The 16407-nt window shown below is 43.8% G+C and overlaps 1 protein-coding gene and 2 non-coding genes across 3 annotated transcripts in view; 2 read left to right on the top strand and 1 right to left on the bottom strand.

Moving 5' to 3' along the window:
• Positions 1-16407, top strand: part of LOC124798817 (neural-cadherin-like) — an 858611-nt gene that overhangs the window by 244327 nt on the left and 597877 nt on the right. The window lies entirely within an intron of this gene.
• Trnat-ugu lies at positions 11783-11857 on the bottom strand. Its single transcript has one exon. It is a non-coding gene; the product is annotated as a tRNA-Thr (tRNA).
• Positions 15690-15764, top strand: Trnas-cga. Its single transcript has one exon. It is a non-coding gene; the product is annotated as a tRNA-Ser (tRNA).

Genomic DNA, 16407 nt, shown 5'->3' with positions numbered 1-16407 from the left:
TAACTGATATATTGCATTTATTGAAAAAAAAAAAAAGCTTTATTCGGTCGGAATGTAACGTTACAATTTCATAACAGAGTTTCTCGATAAATCCCCGCCATTAAACATAATTAGTATTCGACATTGAATATATCCTGTTAGTTCCAAGATAACATATCGGTATGTGTCGTGTAAGGCGCTGCAGTCATGGACTGTGCGGCTGGTCCCGGCGGAGGTTCGAGTCCTCCTTCGGGCATGGGTGTGTCTGTGTTTGTCCTTAGGATAATTTAGGTTAAGTAGTGCGTAAGCTTAGGGACTGATGATCTTAGCAGTTAAGGCCCATAAGATTTCACACACATTTGAACAGTTTTTGGTATGTGTCTGCATGGCATGGTGTTGGAGCCTATGAACTGTAGTTAAAGTTCGAGGAAACGTTTATGAGATGCGAAAGTAGAGTACAAGTTCCCGATTATCTCAAGACCCTGGATCATTTGCAACAACAGTGAACGATCACCGTAGATCTTCCACAGATTGCACGCCGGACTGAAGGAGCTAATGTTGGGACGAAACGAATATGATCGTTAAAATGCTGCGCGAGCTTGTAATTTAACCACAGCACTTAACAGTGTGTGCTGATTTACAACTACAGTATACAAGTGCCAGAGTGAAACCAATTGCTGTTAGTTCCTGTTTAGACCTATTGGTCGGCAGCGTAACGGTGTCATTTAATGTTCTGGGTTGTACAGTCAGTGTTAACTGCATGATGTGAGAATATTAAAACGTCGATGAATGACATAAAATAATTATGAGTTCGCGATCATCATTGCACTACACAGTGTAATACTCTATCTTGGTCGCTTTTTTATTGTAAAAACTTTGCAATTTCATGCGTTTTGGCTTTGAACCATCTTCAGAATAATTTTAAGAGGGCATCGATAAACACTAATCTGCAAAAATTACAATCTACAACTGTACCGTCGATTAGTAACGAAACACGTAAATTGTAAAGTTTATAGAATAAGAAAGCGATCAAGACACACTATTACATTACCTAATAAGAAAAATATTTGTATGATCCACCTAATAATGTGAACAATTACAGAAAATGGTCGTGCAATTAAGTATATATTTCTGATGCGATTTTAATGGAACTGTGATCTCTTGGGGCAGTATGTAAATGAAATGGACGAAATAAAGTAAAGAGTGACTTAATTAGTTAGATCTGCTGTTACTACAATCCTTGGGCGTGTATATAAGAGATTTAGTCACTTGCTCGACATTAATTTTGCTCAAGAACGTGTTACCGATTTTGAAAGAAATGGATCACAACTGGTGACAATAGATTTGTGAAAGAAAAAATTGTGTGTGTGTGTGTGTGTGTGTGTGTGAGAGAGAGAGAGAGAGAAAGGGGGGGGGGGGAGACAGGGAGACCTTGAGAGGGAAAGAGATCGATCGAAGAAGGGTGTTTCGGAAATTTAAATGTTTGAGAGCATGGTCTCAGCAACAAACAATAAAAGTTTGAATCAATAAAATTACAAAGTTCCAATTCTGATGGTTTTGTAATTTTATTGAATGATAATAAGTTGCCGCCTATTGCCATCCAGCATGCTGGATGTAAGTAGGAAATAAAATGTTGTTTGCCAGGAAGACGAGTCTGTGTAGTGCAGTATATTACATTTTTACGTTTGTCATACATTTACAGATGGCTCAGAGACAGCTGTTAACTTTGTCCCTCTGACTGTCGAAGGGTTTTTTTCCCCCTTCCGCCTCACAGTTGGATTTAAAGGAGACGCATTGGTACATTCATCGTGACAATAAACGGTTATCACAGAATGTGACAGACTCAATAGCTGCTGCAATCACAAGACGTGATTTATACGCTGCCGACAAGCCGTTCCAGAAACGTGCGCTGTTCGGGATTAAGGATTACTGGACGATTAAAAGCTCCGATTGCAAAAAAAGGGGCTCTGCTAGACGACGGTCGCTAAACATTGACAGCTTAACTGAAAGAACTTAATTAATCCCAGCGAGACGGCAGCCGCCGCCACTCGAATCGGAATCCGTTATTGCGCCCGCTTGTTGTGGGCCAACTGTAGGTCTCTTAGCGGTCACATCTGCAGGCAAAATTACACCAATAGAGCGAGCGAAGAGAGAGAGAGAGAGAGAGAGAGAGAGAGAGAGAGAGAGAGAGAGAGAGAGGGAGAGAAAGGGAGGGGGAAAGGAGAGGGCAATGGAGGAATTCCTTTTTGGGGGAGGGGGCCTGGAGGGAGTGAACACATCTATATTACTTACCGACTTCCGACAAACTTCAAACCCAATTTCAAACCTTTTTGAAACTTTTTCTCGCTGAAACAAAAAAGTGTATCCCTTACTACATTTTGGCTGTTCCTACAGTACAGCTTCAGCATCAGGGATGAGTTTTCAATTTATTACTTCCTCACTACTAATTCTATTCGCAACATACTGTGCAGACAGTATTCAAAAATGTTTCAAATGGCTCTGAGCACTATGGGACTTAACATCTGAGGTCATCAGTCCCCTAGAACTGAGAACTATACTACTGGCCATTAAAATTGCTACACCAAGAACATGACTTACTACAGACGCGAAATTTAACCGACAGGAAGAAGATGCTGTGACATGCAAATGATTAGCTTTCTAGAGCATTCACACAAGGTTGGCACCGGTGGCGACACCTACAACGTGCTGAGATGAGGAAAGTTTCCAACCGCTTTCTCATACACAAACAGCAGTTGACCGGCGTTGCCTGGTGAAACGTTGTTGTGATGCCTCGTGTAAGGAGGAAAAATGCTTACCATCAAGTTTCCGACTTGGATAAAGGTCGGATTGTAGCCTATCGCGATTGCGGCGTATCATATCGCGACATTGCTGCTCGAGTTGGTCGAGATCCAAATGTCTGTTGGCAGAATATGGAATCGGTGGGTTCAGGAGGGTAATACGGACCGCCGTGATGAATCCCAACGGCCTCGTATCACTAGCAGTCGAGATGACAGGCATCTTATCCGCATGGCTGTTACGGATCCTGTAGCCACGTCTCGATCCCTGAGTCAACAGATCGGGGCGTTCGCAAGACATCAACCATCTGCACGAACAGTTCGACGACGTTTGCAGCAGCATGGACTATCAGCTTGGAGACCATGGCTGCGGTTACCCTTGACGCTGCATCACAGACAGGAGCGCCTGCGATGGTGTACTCAACGACGAACCTGGGTGCACGAATGGCAAAACGTCATTTTTTCGGATGAATCCAGGTTCTGTTTACAGCATCACGGTGGGCGCATCCGTATTTGGCGACATCGCGGTGAACGCACATCGGAAGCGTGTATTCGTCATCGCCATACTGGTGTATCACCCGGCGTGATGGTATGGGGTGCCATTAGTTACACGTTTCGGTCACCTCTTGTTCGCATTGACGGCAGTTTGAACAGATGTGTTACGACCCGTGGCTCTATCCTTCATTCGATCCCTGCGAAACCCTACATTTCAGCAGGATAATGCACGACCGCATGTTGCAGGTCCTGTACGGGGCTTTCTGGATACAGAAAATGTTCAACTGCTGCCATCGCCATCACATTCTCCAGATCTCTCACCAATTGAAAACGTCTGGTCAATGGTGGCCGAGCAACTGGCTCGTCACAATACGCCAGTCACTACTCTTGATGAACTGTGGTATCGTGTTGAAGCTGCATGGGCAGCTGTACCTGTACACGCCATCCAAGCTCTGTTTGACTCAATGCCCAGACGTATCAAGGCCGTTATGACGACCAGAGGTGGTTGTTCTGGGTACTGATTTGTCAGGATCTATGCACCCAAATTGCGTGAAAATGTAATCGCAAGCCAGTTCTAGTATAACTTATCAGTCCAATGAATACCCGTTTATCATCTGCATTTCTTCTTGGTGTAGCAATTTTAATGGCCAGTAGTATACTTAAACCTAACTAACCTAAGGACATCACGCACATCCATGCCCAAGGCAGGATTCTAATTTGCGACCATAGCAGTCGCGCCGTTCCTGACTGAAGCGCCTAGAACCGCTCGGCCACCGCTGTCAGCAGACAATATACATATATACTACTGAACATGCCTGCAAAATCAAATCGTTTTATTGCATGTAGTTCAGGAGACATGACTTACAAACATTGAGGTACGTGACAAACTACAGAGTCTTCAACTATTAAGGTTTTACATTGTGAACGTCAAATATTTACCACCGAACGACGTGGCGCAGTGGTTAGCACATTGCTCTCGCATTCTGGAGACCAAAGGTTCAAACTCGCGGCCGTCCAGAGTTACGTTTTTCGTGATTTCCCTAAATCGCTTGAGGAAAATGTCGGGACGGATCCTTTGAAAGGGCGCGCCCGATTTCCTGCCCCATCCTTCCCTAATCCGAGCTTGTGCTTCGTCTCTCATGACCTCGATGTTGACGGGACTTTAAACATTAACCTTCTCCTCCTCCAATATTTAACTCACGAACTCATTTGTAATCAAACGTCTGAGGTTGTTTTATGCATGTGAGTTCAATTCGTTAAAGTATCGTGGGAGGGGGGAATTGGAACCTGCAGAAGACGGTAGAAAATTAACGTTAGAAAATTATCGTGCAACAGAATGATGTCAGCCACTTGGTGCCAATGTTGTTTCGACTACGCTGCACAAGTTTCGCGTGGAAACTGTCACACATCTTACATAAGGTCCCGATCTATCCCAATGTGATTTCCATATTTTTGGAGCTCGTGGCCCTCAATTTGCTTCGGAGGAAGAGGTGCACTCTTAGGTACAATTATGTTACCGTAGGCAACCGCAAACATTTTTCCGCCAGAACACTGACCATCTTGACTCACAGTGGGATAAATGTTTTAACAGTTCCGGGAATTACTTTTGCTGTAATAAACTGTTTAGTTACTTTCTTCCATCTATATCGTTTCATTTGATTGCCCAGTGTCTACAGCCGGCCGCTGTGACCGAGCGATTATAGGCGCTTCAGTCTGGAACCGCGCGACCGCTACGGTCGCAAGTTCGAATCCTGCCTCGGGCAAGGATGTGTGTGATGTCCTTAGATTAGTTAGGTTTAAGTAGTTCTAAATTCTACAGGACTGATGACCTCAGATGTTAAGTCCCATAGTGCTCAGAGCCATTTTGACCCAGTGTGTACATGGTGATTAGAAACAGTTTGGAAAGCTTATAAGGATGTTGCAGGGGAGGTTTTGCTGAGAAATAATTGTTAAGAAAAAATTTCGAAACGTTGCGTCGTTACAGAGTTAATTAGCTTTGAAGTCAGGCAATCGGAGCGTTGTGCTCGAAAATTCAAGCGGCTCTCGAGAAACGTTGTCGTCAAACGTGTCCTTTCGTTGGTTTCCTAAAAGCGAGCAAGAGAGCGATACAAAAATTGGACATGGGATGATAGTAAGGATCAAATCCGAGCCAAAGGCTGAGCAGTCTCGTGCGCCATCGTCTACGTTATGAGAACAACTAACACTAATTATATATTGTATCTGGCAGGATGCTGCTATTTGCGCTTAGCGGCCTGATTAACTTCAGTGTTAATTAACTCTGAAACGGCGAAAAGTGTCGAATTATAATTATATTAATATTAATAATTGTTTCTCAGCACAACTTACCCTGCAACACCCTTAAAGCTTGTCAAAATGTTTCAAACAACCCGCTATATCTTCGCCTATATTGATATTTTCTTCTATATCTAGATCTTCTATATCTATATTTTCTGTGCTGATACGGTAGGAGCTGTAGGAAGTGTTAAGGTGCCGGGCTAACATTATTTCAGACATGCTTCTAAAACAAATTTATTGACCAGAAATTCCTACTCAACGTTTACAAAAAACAGATGTCCACACCTTCTTATTTCTTTTAAAGGTAACTTCTACAATGTCTTTCAAATGATAGAGCACAGCAATCAGTCGTCCTTTTCTCACAGACTTCATTCGGCAAATCTAGAATTCGGCTAGTGCCTAGCCATTATCAATGCTCCATTTCATAGTATCAACGCGTGTTCCAGTACTCCAGCCCCCTGTTGATGCTTTCTGTTACAGTTTGTTCAAGACGACCACAATGTCCTCGATTAAATATTAATCCTGTTCCACCAAAGATGGCAAATAGGATGATGCAAAGATGTCAAATTTAAGCTCAAGAAAGTAACAACGACATGAATTAAAAGTTTCAGCTGAAACTAGATAACTACTTAATATTAACATTTAAATCCCCAAACGTATCTAAAAATGCATCATTAAACAAAATTTATAATGATAAACTGACATCAATTCACTTTTCAAAACTATCTTCAAATAAAATCTATTTAGGAACAGAACTTAAAATGCACACAACAATTACAGCGTTTTATGCACACCAATTTCGCTCGTAGGACAATTTAAAATTTGCTGAAGTACTGTGCGGAAGTACCAGACAATTTCAAAACAAGCTAGGCGCAGAGCGCCTTCAGATGAACGCCAAATAAGGTACACAAATTGTTCAGTTAAATGTGATAATTAACTCAAAGACTGGTCTGCAACAATAGAGTTCACCTATGGCTACTTTAATGGATTTATAGTGCCGTAAGCTTCAGAAAAACTGAACGTACTCAGACATTTCTCTCTTTACTTATTCTGATCAACAGTAAACTGACACTTTTTTTTATGTAGCGCAACGCTATCTGACTTTCAATAATCCCTACAAAAGAATGGCTCTATACCTTTCATGATCACTTACCTCACAAAACTCTCCGTCACTCAAACTACTGCAACACAGCGTGCGGCAATACTGCCAGCTAAATAAAAGATTCTAACTACTGAAGGCACTAACTACTGATGGGCATAGTTAGCAAATGAAAGATTTTGATAGAGAACAAACACTGTATTTACCTTAATAATGTTCCAAAGTCATAATATATATATATATATATATATATATATATATATATATAAGTTCATGACATCCAGTGTTACAAATTTCCTTTTTCTGACGGACACACGTCCAGATCGTCCGCCCTGGAAACTCTGCCATCTCTCTCCCGACATCCACCACTGCTGGCGGCTCACCTCCAACTGCGCAACGCTACGCGCTGTTCACATCCAGCTGCCCAGCACTACAATAGCGAATATTCCAACAATGCCAACCAGCCACAGACTGCACACAGCACAGCCAGTGATTTTGATACGGAGTGCTATGTGACGTTACCAACAGAAAAACGTAAACAGCCTACTTACAACGTCAGTGACAGAATACAAAGTAACATTAAATTTACTTGGCTAGGGTATATGGATGTACTGATGTCGCTTTCTGTATTAAAAACTCAACGAAAGTGTCAGTTGTTTTCTTGTAGTACGGGTCCACATCTTCTATAATTGTTTTAAGGGATTTCATCTTGCTTTCAGCTGTCAGCATTCTATTTTGTGGTTGCAATTTTGGCATTAAGCCTGTATGTCAAAGTCTTATGGTTGAAAATGGCTTAACGTCGAAATTGCAGTCACAGAATAAAATTCTAACAACTGAAACCAAGTTGAAATCTTTTGAAAAAAGTGCTTTGTTTCTTTTTGTAGGTTACGCTTGATATCTTGGATAGTAAAAACAAACTTAATTACAAGGGTTCCGTTTTTACCCAATCGTGGTGCAGAACTCCTAAAAGCGACGGTATGCGAATGTTGTTCTTTAACTTCCATTGCGAAACTCAGGCATATAGCTAGTAATGTAAATAAATTCGATTCTTCGTTTCTCGGTTTCGTTCCGCACATATCTTGTTGTAGTGTTTGGTCCCGGCATGAGGTTTGGGGAAACTCATTCCTGGGGAGGTGTGGTAGATATACAGAGGGTCTGCGAGGCAACTGCCACGGTGTCCCCGGGGCAAGGACGGCTGACGAATGGGTCACGTGCGGCGCCACGCCGGTCGCCATTGGCTGTGGCGTTGATTGGCTGGATATTGCGGCCGACGGGCCCTTAATAAGGCGAGCGGTTTCCGCCGCCGCGAGCTGCAATATCCGCCGGAGGCGCCAGGGCAGCCGGCAACCTGCGAAGCTTATTCCGTCCCACTGTGCGTGCAGCGGCCGGTGCTGGTTGCGCTGCCACGTCGGAGGCAGAGAGATGTTTTTGAAAGAAATTTCTGGTTTTTAATTTAAATATGCATTGACATGACAAACGTCACGGTATAGTGATATGCTCATCTACAGATGACGGTAGTATCACGTAGACTAGGTATAAAGGGGCAGTGGATTGGTGGAGCTGTCATTTGTACTCGAGTGATTCATGTGCAAAAATTTCCTGCGTGAGTTTGACCACACGACGGTAATTAACAGACTTTGAAAGCGGAATGGTAGTTGGAGCTAGACGCATGGGACATTCCATTTCGGAAATCGTTAGCAAATTCAATATTTCCAGATCCACAGTGTCAAGAGTGTGTCGAGAATACCAAATTTCAGGCATTACATCACAGCAATGACGACACAGTGGCCGACGGCCTTCACTTAACGACCCAGAGCAGCAGCGTTTGAGAAGAGTTGTCAGTGCTAAGAGACAAGCAACACTGTGTGAAACAACCGCAGAAATCAATGTGGGACGTACCACGAACGTATACGTTAGGACAGTGCAGCGAAATTTGACGTTAATGGGCTACGGCAGTAGATGACCGACGCGAGTGCCTTCTGCTAACAGCACGACATCGCCTGCAGCGCCTCTCATGGGCTCGTGATCATATCGGTCGGACCCTAGACGTCGTGAAAACCTTGGCCTACTCCGATGAATCCCTCTATCAGTTGGTAAGAGCTGATTGTAGGGTAGGAGTGTGGCGCAGACCCTACGAAGCCACGGATCCAAGTGCCGGCCGCTAGGGCCGAGCGGTTCTAGGCGCTTCAGTCCGGAACCGCGCTGCTGCTACGATCGTATGTTCGAATTCTACCTCGGGCATGGATGTATGTGATGTCCTTAGGTTATCAAAATCAAATGTGTGTGAAATCTTATGGGACTTAACTGTTAAGGCCATCAGTCCCTAAGCTTACACACTACTTAACCTAAATTATACTAAGGAGAAACACACCCACCCAAGCCCGAGGGATGACTCGAACCTCCGCCGGGACCAGCCGAACAGTCCATGACTGCAGGGCAATAGACCGCTCGGCTGATCGCGCGCGGCGTCCTTAGGTTAGTTAGGTTTAATTAGCTCTAAGTCTTGGGGAATGATGACCTCACATGTTAAGTCCCATGGTGCTCAGAGCCATTTGAATGGATCCAAGTTGTCAAAAAGGCACTGTGCAAGATGGTGGCGGCTCCATAATAGTGTGAGCGGTGTTTACATGGAATGGTCTGGGTTCTCCAGTCCAACTGAACCGATCATTGACTGGAAATGGCTATGTTCCGCTACCTGTTCCCAAACAATGATGGAATTGCCAGCCAGTGTGGCCGTGCTGTTCTAGGCGCTTCGGTTTGGTACCGCGTGACCCCTACGGTCGCAGGTTCGAATCCTGCCTCGGGCATGGCTGTGTGTGATGTCCTTAGGTTAGTTAGGCTTAAGTAGTTCTACGTTCTAGGGGACTGATGACCTCATATGTTGAGTCCCATAGTGCTCAGAGCCATTTGAATGATGGAATTTTATGGATGACAGGTATTCATGTCACCGGCCCACAATTGTCCGCAATTGCCTTGAGGAACATACTGGACAATTTGAGCAAATTATTTGGCTACCCAGACAGCCCGACATGAACATTTATGGGACATAATGGAGGGGATAGTTCGTTCACAAAGTCCTGCAGCGGCAATACTATCGCAATTATGGACGGCTGTAGAGGCAGTATGGCTCAATAATTCTGCATAGGACTTCCAAAGGCTTGTTGGGTCCATTCTACACCGAGTTGCTGTACTACACCGGGAAAAAGGAGATCCGACACGATATTAAGAGGTATTCCATGACTTTTATCACCTCTGTGTGTATGTAGTCTTGTGACTGGCTAGAGCCGCCCGCGGTGGCCGTGCGGTTCTAGGCGCTTCAGTCCGGAGCCGCGCGACTGCTACGGTCGCAGGTTCGAATCCTGCCTCGGGCATGGATGTGTGTGATGTCCTTAGGTTAGTTAGGTTTAAGTAGTTCTAAGTTCTAGGGGACTGATGACCTAAGATGTTAAGTCCCATAGTTCTCAGAGCCATTTGAACCATTTGGCTGGCTAGATCTTGTCCGACATAAATTCCTTTCTTGTGTCAACCTCTTCATCTCAGAGTACCAGTTGCTGCCAACATCTTCAATTATTTGCTGGATGTATTCCAGTCTTCCCCTGCAGTATGAGATTTGAAAGTTTCATTGCGTAATGAGTATTCAATGAAGTATCGGGACTGCAGCCGGATGACGTCAATTTCTTGCCACGATTTGTCGGCTGACAACCATTCAGGCACTTCCATGTGAGCGTTCTGCAAAACACTCACCTGAGGATGGCTAAATGTTTGTCAGCCGAAATATCGTGGCAAGAAGTCTACTTCATTCGGCTGAAATTCCGAAACTTCAAAGACAATCCCGTGCAGCTTTTACCCTCTACAGCTCCCTCCAGTACCATGGAAGTTATCCCCTGATATGTTAACGCGTGTCCTGTGATTCTTTCATGTTTTCTTGTCAACGTTTTCCGCATATTCCTTTCTTCTCCGACTCTGCTGTGAAATTCCTAATTCCTTATCAGTCCACCAAATTTTCGATATCCTTCTATAGTACCACATCTCAAACGTCCAGAGTCTCTTCTTTTCCGGTGCTCCCATGGTTCATGATTCACTACCGTCCAGTGCTGTGCTCCAAACGTACATGATCAGAAATTACATCCCCAAATGAAAGCCTATATTTGATACTAACATAGTTCCTTTGGACGGGAATGCCATCTTTGCCTCACTAGTTTGGTTTTTCGTCCTCGCTTCTTCTGTCACGTGTTATTTTGTTCCCAAGGTGGTAGAATACCCTAACTTCGTCTGTTTCGTGGTTATCAGTTTTGGTGTTACATTATCGCTAATCTCGTTTCTGCTACTCATTATTTACGTCTTTCTTCGGTTTACTCTCTATCCATAACCTGTACACGTTAGACTGTTTGTTCCATTCAACATGTCGTCTTCACTTCCATGAGGGTAGCAGCGCCCTTAACGAATGTTGTAACTGATATCCTTTAACCTTGTTATGTGCTCTATTCGCGCATTCCACGAAGACACTGGAAGCGGTAGCTGACGCAGGTAGTAGACTGGACAAAACTCAAATAACTTTAGTTGGCTCTAGCACCTTTGTTAATCGTTTCCGCCCTAAACTACCTCTGTCGGTAGATATCATTGACCTTAGCGCACACCTGCTTTCTCTATATGCAAGCAGGCGTGATTTGTGGTGTTCACGATTGCTGAATCTGACTCTGCTCTCATTTTTAATTCTTCCATAAAGAGAAAATTGATCACAAAGAGAACCTGACGGGGAGAAGACAGAATGACGATAACATTACTATATTGCGTGATAGTCTTTGCATATAAAACTGTCGAGATCACTTAAGGTTTTTTCTTTACGATATTTCGTCACATAATGTGATAAATAAGAAAACATTTCCCCTTCTAGACAGGATTATTCACAAACATCCATAATGATCGTGGACTCATTCCAGCAATTTATTTCCCCGCACCTTCTTGTGACTCGTAAGAAATTTTTGCTACTTACATCAGCCACCAAGCTTCGTGGTTTCGTGGATTGCGCTTATATTATTATAACGAAATTAGAGTTATATTAATACCTTCAGCTGCTAACGGGCGTTGATATATGTCAACGGTGACAGGTGAAAATGTGTGCCCCGACCGGGACTCGAACCCGGGATCTCCTGCTTACATGGCAGATGCTCTATCCCTCTGAGCCACCGAGGGCACAGAGGATAGAGCGACTGCAGGGACTATCTCGCGCACGCCTTCCGCAAGATCCACATTCTCACTTTGTATGTCCGAAAGAACAGACACCATATTCATATAAGTATATATCATTATACTTTTTAACACAGATATACCGACAAATGTTGTTTGGATGCCGTCCATTAATCTACGGATGCTGATTGTTCCAAAGTCGCCTGCCATACAACCTATAGCGTGAGAGAACTCGCATTCAGTTTTCGGTAACTACATATTAGCACAAGATCACTACTCAAAATAGTTTGTACTAGAAATTAACGATAGACGAAAGTTACCACGTATGACAAGAGACAAAAAAATTTACTGTTGCCCATAGTAAAAACATATTATGCGCACATATCCCACTCGGCAATAAAACTCTTATTATCCATTCATAACAGAAGATTTTTACCAAAATCATTCACATAACCATCAACGAGACATATCTTTCCTCCTCCCATCCTCACTTCTCCTTTACGGCGACTACCACGCACAAAAACTACGTCTCGCAGCATACAGACTTTCTTCAACCTTTTGACGGAAGCTGTTTTAGGAGACAGTTGAACAGTTAGCCATTTCAATCAGTGTTTCGTTGGCTTTCGCCTGTATGGCAGCATTTCATTCCCATCCCTTCCCATTGTATTTGCCATCTCTTCTACTTACTGCAACGTAGTGTAGGATGCTGCCTCCGTCCCAACATTCAAACAAGTTCCACTGACGTCAAGGGAGATCAAAGCTTATCAGCGTAGGAGAACTGACAATAGTAGCATCCCAGTTAAACGTAGTCCCTCCACATGCTGGAACTAGAAATCTTACCCAAATTTTTCTGATTGTAAAATTTGTGTGTGTTCGAAACAACCGAATTCTACTATAAACCAGATGCCGAGCAGCTCACCTTAACTGTGTACTCATGGAAGGAAAAAAAAATGAATAATTAAATTAAAAGCGCTCGCTGGTGTGGCAGAGCGGTTCTAGGCGCTTCAGTCTGGAACCGCGCGACCGTTACGGTCGCAAGTTCGAATCCTGCCTCGGGCATGGATGTGGGTGATGTCCTTGGGTTAGTTAGGTTTAAGTAGTTCTAAGTTCTAGGGGACTGATGACCTCAGATGTTAAGTCCCATAGTGCTCAGAGCCATCTGAACCATAAATTAAAAGCAGCTAGTGACTGAGTTCTGGGCTCGCCATATTTGAGGAACACATCAACGAGAGCAGTTGAAATATCGCACGGAAAATCAAAACATCCACCTCGCCTTGTCTGGAATCTCGGAAATATGGAGCTGTAATTTCGCTGAGAAAGCATGAAAGATCACATCTGTGGCGTCGTATTCAGTGATGTGTCCAGAGATTTATGCCCTCATAATTTCTCTTCGATACGAATAGATAACATTGCGGCCGTCCTTACTTTGCTACTGCAGTGCAGACATTTTCAGTAAACTACACATTAAGATAGCGACCAACACTTTGTCTCCGGATTTAAGATCGGAATGGTCAGCTTTTCGGAATGTATCACTTTTCTCCATCTCCCGTCCATTTTATGTAAATGAAGCAATGCTACGAAATTTTCGCTCGCGCTTGCAGGCGGTACACTGCACAACATTCCGCGATAGTGTGGAGAATATCGCTGCTCTCTTAATCTTCACGAAATTACTGTTTTTTCCGATGCCTTAAAAAGCTTTAAAACTGAGGTACCGAGGCGGATATACAATAACGCTCGTGCCTTGAAGTACTTCATCACCAAGTCGTACTTGTCATTTAGACCAGAACTCTTCATTATTTTTTCATTTATTGTTGTGTTTCTGAAAGCGTTATGTTGTTGTTTAAAGTGGGTGATATACTACACCAGGCGCCCGAAAAGTTGCCATCGCAGAAGTTGTTTCATTATTCCAAACTATTTACAACGAACAGTACTTTAAGAAACTTAAATTGCCGTAAACCGGGTATACTTTGACCGTCGTGGTTATTTTGACCACTCATATACCAAAAGTTTTACACCTCCCTTCTGGCTGTCAGTTGGATGTTCTGTATATACTGTTTGATTGTAAAGTCTCACCAATATACGCTAAATGGGCCATGTATCGCCGATTTTCTTGCATAGCTGTTGACGAACCTGTTTCGACTTATTGTATACGATGAAGTGTGTTAAAAACAGATTGTGGATAATCCACCGGTATCATTTAACTGCAAAACGATCGGTGTTTTCAAATGTATCATGTATGTAGTCGATTAATTCTCCAAACAGATCACTAATTAGTTTTTTGTTCACGTGTATATATCTGCCACTATATTACGATTTCTGGGGTCATGTGCATGATTTCTATATTTCGGGGTTACTTTAAACACTGGTTATTGTTACCCCAGGATTGCAAATATTGATGCCAATGATAGTGTGGAACTAAGGAATACAAACGTTAATCGTCGATATATAGACGAAGGCTCATTTGTAATTGTTAATGTGGCTCTAACTAAGAGAAACAAATGGCAGGCATATATTGCTCAAATTGCGAGCTGCTGTGTTTGAGGTAGTGATTCATGTACAACATATGGTGTCGAATACCTCCGGAAAACAAGGAATGTAGGTTGTTTGGTCACAGGTGCCGGATATTGTGTCGATAAGTGAAGAACGGGTGACTTTAATTCTAACTGTACTGGTTGGTTTGAAATTGAAGGTGTTAACGCTGAGTTCCGTTTGGAGCTATGCATGTGGTACCCCATCTTAACAGCTTTCATTACATTTATAATGTTGGTGATGCATCACGCTGATTTATGTACCGTAGTAGGTATTTTTCTTTCATGAGGCTTAATAAAGCACTTAAGGAACCTTTTAGATCAGTGTGTTTATTTCTTGGTGGTGAAAGTTTAATTGTGTCCTTGAAATACTGAAATAGGTACATGTGATGAAAATTGTAAATTTTAAGGTATTATCCAAGAGTGTAAGCGATATATCAGTTACAGAGATGTACGTGTCAAAGAACGCTGTGAGGCAGCTATCGCTGAGGCAGAGTATGTGTAACAAAGAGCTTATGTCGCGCAGTAGTGGGCAGTGACTACTCAGGAGCAGCAGGAGTTGCACGCCAGAGGCTGGCAGTGTCTGTTGCGATGCTCCGGAGTGAGCAGACACTTAGTATTAAATATTCAGTGTAATAATTTCAGTGTTGTGCATTAATGTTTTGTGAAAGAAATAAGATTTGAAGTAAAATTAATTAAATGAAACAACAAGTTTACTGTTACCAGTCACTGTTTATTTATCCCCAAGACGCGTTTTGAAGGTTGAAACCTCCATCTTTAGGTGGATTTACATTAGTTAGTATGACATTGTGTGTGTGTGTGTGTGTGTGTGTGTGTGTGTGTGTGTGTGTGTGTGTGTTGCGTTACCATTTTTTGGAGGAACTTGTGGTACTGTCTCCAGTGGTCACAGGTTCCTTTCACTGTTGTAACACATCACATGTATACTGTCATATTTTGGTTTACAAAATATGACAGTATACATGCGATGTGTTACGACAGGCTTAAAATTACGGAATGAGATTTTCACTCTGCAGTGGAGTGTGCGCTGATATGAAACTTCCTGGCAGCTTAAAACTGTGTGCCCCACCGAGACTCGAACTCGGGACCTTTGCCTTTCGCGGGCAAGTGCTCTACCAACTGAGCTACCGAAGCACGACTCACGTCCGGAACTCACAGCTTTACTTCTGCCAGTACCTCGTCTCTTTTCAGGAGTGCTAGTTCTGCATGTTCGCAGGAGAGCTTCTGTAAAGTTTGGAAGGTAGGAGACGAGGTACTGGCAGAAGTAAAGCTGTGAGTACCGGACGTGAGTCGTGCTTCGGTAGCTCAGTTGGTAGAGCACTTGCCCGCGAAAGGCAAAGGTCCCGAGTTCGAGTCTCGGTCGAGCACACAGTTTTAATCTGCCAGGAAGTTTCAGGCTTAAAATTGTCAGTGATGCAAGCCCAGTGATTGCACTCGTAAATGGCTCATAGCGGAGCGTCCACCTGTGACGCCAAGTTGTTCGTTTGCCTGCTTAAAAATTACATTTTTTTTATCTTTTGTGACATGCTCGTGGCAGTGGTCTTAGCGAGTGCCTTGTTCTGCCCCTGGCAGCTGCCTGACGGAGCGGGCAGCGGGTGTCGCCGGCCGCGCTGCCAGCCAGGCAAGCATCCAGCGGAGCTGACAAGCGGCGCCGCCTCCCGGAGCGGAAAGCCCATTTCCCCAAACAGGCTGATTACAAGCGGCAGCCTAATCTTACTTCTAGCGCGCCGACCGCCCTCCCACTGTATTGATTTCCTTTCGGAAGCCCCCGGCCGCCGACTCGTGGGCTGCAGCTGTCTAGTTCCTGCCAGGAAACGTGCGCACTCTGTGGTCCTCCCGCACTGTTCGTCTCTCCTTCCGAACGATCTGCCTGCAGATATACCGCCACCAAAGATTGCCTTCTAGGAGGCTAATAGCCGCCAGGAATGTGTCCGTAATGGCAACATAAAACAGCAGCAGCATTGGCCACGGCGTCTCTGAAATGAGCTGCCAACGACGCGAAAAGAGATGG

Source organism: Schistocerca piceifrons, chromosome 5, assembly GCF_021461385.2.
Source record: "Schistocerca piceifrons isolate TAMUIC-IGC-003096 chromosome 5, iqSchPice1.1, whole genome shotgun sequence".
Lineage (NCBI taxonomy): Eukaryota > Metazoa > Arthropoda > Insecta > Orthoptera > Acrididae > Schistocerca > Schistocerca piceifrons.
Note: the sequence above shows the minus strand (reverse complement) of the source record. Positions and strands in the feature narration are given on the sequence as shown.